Source organism: Melospiza melodia, chromosome 3 (assembly GCF_035770615.1).
Source record: "Melospiza melodia melodia isolate bMelMel2 chromosome 3, bMelMel2.pri, whole genome shotgun sequence".
NCBI lineage: Eukaryota > Metazoa > Chordata > Aves > Passeriformes > Passerellidae > Melospiza > Melospiza melodia.
In genome coordinates, this window is record NC_086196.1 from 41518405 (window position 1) to 41525018 (window position 6614).

The window sequence follows — 6614 nt, forward strand, 5'->3', positions numbered from 1 at the left end:
TAAGGATAGATAGAGGGATATCCCAGCTGAAGGAATTAGTAAGATACTTTCCTGCATTTAGATTCTCCTGCATCTCTCCAGCTAAGAGCTTGAAATTTTCTATTCATTTTCACTGATGTTTATTTGCACCATGAAGTCTAGTTGAGCTGAACAAACCTCACAGAGAAATCAAATTAATTCTACCTGTGCTAAAATTTTTTTTATTATGTAAGTGTTGGAAAATTGGCTCACCTTTGTTTTGTTTGGGTTGGAAGGGATCTGTAGGAATCTATAAAAATCAGAAAGTTTTAAGAAGGTAGTAAAAAACACAGGCTTCAGACAGCAGATTTGTGAATAGTGTTAAGGCAGCAGAAAAGTTTTCTAAGCTGTAGTGAAGACATCAGAAATAGAACAATAAGAGCTATGTAGATGAGCTTTCTAAGTTGCAACAAGTTTATTTAGTGTATATTTTAGAAAGTTAATTATGAATGGAGCTCTGTGCTTGGTCTTTTATAAACTAACCATTGTATGAGAAAATAAACTGCTATTGTTTTAACCACAGCTACATGTGCTTCATACAGTTAGACAAAACTACTATCAACATACTTTTGCCCTATGTGATTGGCTGAAACTTAAACTGAGACTGTCTTATAGAATGTTGTGACATTAAGTTTCCTTAGCATGCTGTGTAAGCCAGCGAGCTAATCACATCTTCTGTCTCCATTGTCATAACAATGTAATGAGACTGATGTTGAAATAAACTGCTCTCGACGCTGATTCCAGTTGTCCGTCCTGTTCGTGTCTGTATATAAGCTGCCAACAAACAGGATCTACTTCCAAGACCCTGGGTTTTGCAACAGCTGGGACTGTAGGCCAGGGGAGACCTGGACAAGGATAGCTATAGGAATGGGATAAGGTGTGCAAATCCCTGTGGAAACACAGGCAAACGGGTGCATGGAGGAACAAAGAGGGCAGTAAGCAGAAAAGGCTATGAAGAGTCCTGTTAAATGTAAACAGGTCCAATGAGTGTGTTTGTCTGTCTGAGCCCTGTGCATGAGCAGTCTGTCCCTCCCAGGGTGAGTGAGCTGAGTGAGGGGCTCTGCACCAGGGGCTGCAGCAGGGCCGTGGGTCACAGCCTGTGACAGCTGCTGGGGGCGAGTGTCTGTATCTTCCCCAAAGAGTCAGGGGAGGGTGTGTGTGTGCTTGCCAGCAAACTTCAAGCTGGACCAGCCAGTGAGTAAGGGGGCCTCAGGCTGGGGCATCACGCTGTCAGGGAGTCAGTGCTGCCATGCCTGAATGCCTTGTGAACAAGGGGTGGCTGTGGAATGAGATGTGAGCGCATGGGTGTTTGCAGTGAGCCTCCATCCGAACCAACCAGCAACTGGGACACCTGTGGGGGAGGCAAGGGGGGGTAGGTGACCATCAGAGGGGTCATGCTGGTGCCTAGGGGATCCCTGAATGCATGTGTGCTTATGCATTGGGGAGTGTGATGTGTATGCCTGCACCAGTGACTTTCTGCCTCTGCCAGTCCAAGCAGAGGGGACTCAACTGTCTCTGTTCCACATCAGCTGTTGAAGGCAGTACCTTACCTGGAGGAGGTGGCCACTCAACATCACTTGACACCTTGCTTCTGTTCTAGACAGCTGAAGGAATTAGTGATTTGTGCATCTGACTTGTGTTTTTTTCCATGCTCCTCTTACCTTTTTACTCTGCAGATGATTATAAGAGACAGTAGATTACTCCAATTAGGATCATCAGGCCAAGAATAATTGCTTTTCTACAACCTATTCTGTATGCTTGTGAACCTTCACGTGTGTCTGCAAAAGCATGCACCTGCATACTGAACATTTCTACTGGAACAAGAAGTTCAAAGGCGCATTTCTTATCAAAGACACCAGAAAAGTATTTTTTTTCCTGGTTGACTTCCACAAAAAAATGCCTTTGATGAGAACAAAGACCTGTGTATGATTTTCTGATGTGATTGTGGATAGTTTTTTCTTACTCATTCACTGTGTAGGTTCAAATTTGCCAAAATGTCAGTGTCCAGTTTTCCTTCGGGAAGAGGATGGTCAGGGAACCGAATTGTGAAACGGTCCATGTTTCTGAACACACTGCTGCGGTCAGCAGCTCTCCAACATGGTTCAAGGCTGTTGATCGATTTATAGAAAGCTTTTTCTCCCAAATAAAACACATTGGAATGCAAAAGTTGCAGTTTAACCTAACACACCCTTGTGGTATTATAGCTACAGTATGCACACACCCCTCTGTGGTGTCTGGTTCCTATTCTCTCTGCTGTAAAACTGATTATTAACTCTGTGACTGAACATCAATAGTTTAGAGAAAAATCAATAAAAAAACTGTACCTGTGTAGTCTGTACAAAACATACGTGCATGGCCCTGCCAGCTTTACACATTTTAGAGGAGAGATTTTATCTTTGCACATCATTTCAGAGATGCTCTTGTTGTTTCAAAATGGGTTCTTTCACCTGGTGTGCAAGAGGCTGATCCCCACACAGGCTGAGGTGTTTGATGTATTTACAGCTCTGCACAGAGAGCGGTGCTGGGTGGCAAATCCACAAAATCAGCACACTGACTTTCAAAAATTTTCACTATTTATTGCATTTTAGCAAACAAAGGCATTAATGTTCATTGGCTGCAAGTTACCTAGTTCTCTTATTAATTAATATTCTATCTTAATTGGTTGAATGATTTCTTTGCTTCTTATGCTAATTAGTGGGTATAGTCAGTCCTTCTCTTCTCTTGAGTTGGTGGGTTTCTTTGGTCAGCGGTTCATGAGTTGGTGGTCATGATCTCTCCCTGCCAGAACTGCTTTTTACCCAGCTGGAGAGGATTCAGCACAGTTGCCAAGTTGGCTCTGTTAGTTTATTCCTTGTTTTGTGAGATTGTAACGACCCACCCTTAGGAGTTCTGCCAAATGTCCCTGTGGCCTGTAAATCTGTATTCCTTGTGTCCAGTATCAGTTGTATATCCTTCTTCCCAAGCTTTGTTACTCTCTGCCGAGGACTGAGATCACTGAAGCATGTCAAGCCCTAAACTTTAATGAAACAATTCTACCAACAAGCAATTTATCTTTCAAAAACCTGGACACCACTCCATTTCCGGACACGTGCGTGATGTTTAACTCCTCTTTATATGGCTCTCCTCCCAATAACAGAAAACCACCACAAATTTTGTGCTGTGCTTCAGCAAAGCCAAAAACAACTGTAGAAAAGTTTAGGAAAGTCTTTTTCTCAGGAAAAATCAGAAAAACAAAATCACAAATACTACTAACTGCTTGGTTAGCTGCCTGTTTGTTGAGTAGCAATTATGTTTTACTTATGTTCTACAGTGCCCTGTGTAAGTTTGTTACAGATCAGTCTCAGGCACAATTCCACAATCCAAACCATTCTTGACAATTTTCCTTTTAACAAGTGACTTCTTATTTGATGTAATGAGACATGCCATCCCTTTATTGATCTTACTATGTCAGAATTGTGCCAGTCTGTGTGCAGCTCTGCAGGGCATTTTGTTTCAGTATGCTTACACATGTCCAGTAGCAATCAGAAAGATTTCTCATTAAATCAAGTACTCTTTTTTTTTTTTCTTTTACCAGGTTTTATTTCTCTTTTGGCATTATTTCAAAGTATAGTGAGAAGAACGTTTTTCTTTTATGGCGATGTAGTTTGCTTTTTGTCTACAACTTTAAAAATGAAAGGCTTGGAGGCTGTCAATAATACACTTTACAAGAAAAACAAGCTCTAAAATACAATACTCTTAGCAGCTAATATTTATACACATTCTTCAGTTCACTAGTAATCTACAGAGATTACCAGAACCCTTTTCTGGCAAAATAGTCTTTAATAACTATTCTTTAATAATTATTTATAATATAAACAAACTTTATTACACCTAACTAGATTTTTATTCCCATTAATTTTAGTCTGAAGCTGTTCCAAGGTTTAATCTCATGAAAATCAGAAACTTTCTTGTAATTTTTAGCCTTAATTCAGTCAGGAACATTCTGTATTTCATGATTATGTTTAAACTTTACTTTTTAGTTTAAAAACTATGAACATATTTGCAGAGAGGAGATGTTTCTGTTTTAGCTCTTTCTTTTACCAGACTAGACAAGATAAGCACTTTTAGCCTCTCCTCAGAATACCCATTTTCAACTGTTGATCAGAATAGCTCCTTTCAGTCCCTTTTCCTGACTGCAACATCCTTTTGGCACAGACATGGACAGTCCTGTGCACTGCTGCAGAAAATATCTACTTCCTCAAGTTGCTGTTTCCCTCTCTACCGGATTCAACACATTTATAATTTATTAGCCTGCTGCTAATAAATAAACAGTATCTGATAACATTTTTCATAGTCTATTAATTATCTCACAGTTCAACTGCAGCAAGTCTCCCAACACAATAAATCATTGGATAGAATAAAGACCAGGTGTCTGTTCTGGCTTCAGCTGAAGTGACAGTTTGCTGACCCACCACTAATTTATCAAATATCCTTTTGTTATTTTTAAACAACAGAAGCATAAGCCAAACAAATTATATCTAATAAATGGCCAAGGTAACAAAAAAAAAAAGGTTGATAAATTTGGAAAGGTAGGCGTCTTTGTAAGTCTCTGCCATCTGAGTTTTCTCCAAGACGATCTCTTATGTTCCTGGAAAAGCCCAACCATGCCCTGATTAGGAATAATGCCTTTCCCTGTGGGATCCTGAACTGATCCCTACTCCATCTCAACTTCACCCAAGGGTAACAGCTTAACGTTGTGCTCAAATGAGTAACTGAAGATCCTTATTTTCCTGTTCCTATTCAACTGCAGGACACCTATTGCAATGGTTGCCTAATTCTCTTTGGGTGCTTGTGGAAAAGAATGAAAGCTTGGCTGGTATCAGTACACACAATGGCACTTTAATATATTGCTTCATCTATTTGACTTCACCTCCTACCTCTGTGACTCATTCCAGTTACTGTTTATTTGGCCTCCTCCCTTTCCAGATCACAGAGCTTGCTTCAACAAACACCTATTCACATAACAAAACTTTCCATGAACAGCAGAATGAATGAAGCCTTGCTTTCCTAGGGATTGATGTTGCTGATTCCCAAGCTCCATGCTCACACTGTGTGCTCCACGATACCTTCACTATGCAAAACCAGCACTTTAAGTGGCCAGTGTGAGTCAGATACCTCCTGTTTGGCTCAGCACTCTACAGCCGTTGCACAGTTAGTCAGATATCAAGATCTTATGGTTGTTGCCAAGGAGAATGTATTGCATTCCTTTGTCTAACTGGAAAATCTTTTTAAAAATACTTTAAAATTAAAATAAAGGGAGCTCCAATGGAGCTCTCTGTTTCCTGGAACTGTGAATTTAGAAAGAATGGATAGCCAAGGAAAATAAAACTGGGCATGCATTTGAAATGACTGCTGAAGAGTTAGGGACAATGCTCCTGGAAGATCAAATGTGTATTTTTACTGTATTGTAAAAATACACATGTACACATGTACACAGTATTTTTACTGTAAGCATACATGAGAAGATTACTAAACTTCCCAACAGATTAATGGGATGATTAGAAGGGAAATGATCACAGATGAGCACTTTTAAATTTTATTTCTTTTGGGGCTGTGTATGTGTTTAATTGCTTTTACCTTTGGAGGGCGAGCACAGCTAGTGCTTTTAATTACTACGGGAAGTTCTCTGTGTCTGTGATTTCTCTTTATGATAGCATTTAAAGAAAATGCAGTGCTATGACTTTGATATTGAATAAAAGCAGCAGGCATTTCAGTCTAAGTGAGGCGAAAATCCTGTACCTACTTCTTCAAGGACGGCAAAACTTCATGGAGGGCTACTACTGCACGTGCAAGTGAAGGCACAGTAACCCTGTGACACAACTAAGGGATAGCTAAGAAAACAAATAAGCAAACAAACAAGCATGCAAAAAGGCTGTGAAAATCTGTCCCACGATGTGTGAACTTGTTTATCTTGTCAGGACCTTTACTGGCAGAGAGGCACATGACAAACACTTGGGCTGAGAGTGTGAAGAGCAAAGGAGGAAGTTACAAGATAGTTTACATATTAGCCAATTTTCTTTTTTCCCCAGTGTGTAACAGTTCAAGACGAGGATAAATTTGAGCAAGTTGGCAATGTTTTGGTGGTGATAGACTACATTGACTGCACAGTTAAGAACACCCACTGCCAGGAGCTGTGTACATGGTTCTGGGGGCACAGGCAGTGGGTACACCAGGAACAGCCCTCATAAATGGAATCATATTTACTTTCTCCATACACAGCTGGCTTAATTTTTACTCATTGATTTCCCTTTTCATGTTTTATCCAGTCTCTGAAGTATTTTCATACAACACCCACAACCTTATCAAGCTCTGTTTATGTGACAGCCGCCTTAGGTACACTGTCAGCCTTTGATACAAGTGTCAGAACACCTGAACTCTATCCAGGGCTGGTGATGCCTTGTTCTTACTTAGTTTTGTGTAAAATATAATTTCAATCACAAAATCATGTAGATTGGAAAAAACTGTTACCATCACCAAATCCAGCTGTTATTGAAACATTGCTAAGTCCATCACTAAACCCCGTCTCTAAATGTGACATATGCGCTTCTTTTATCCAG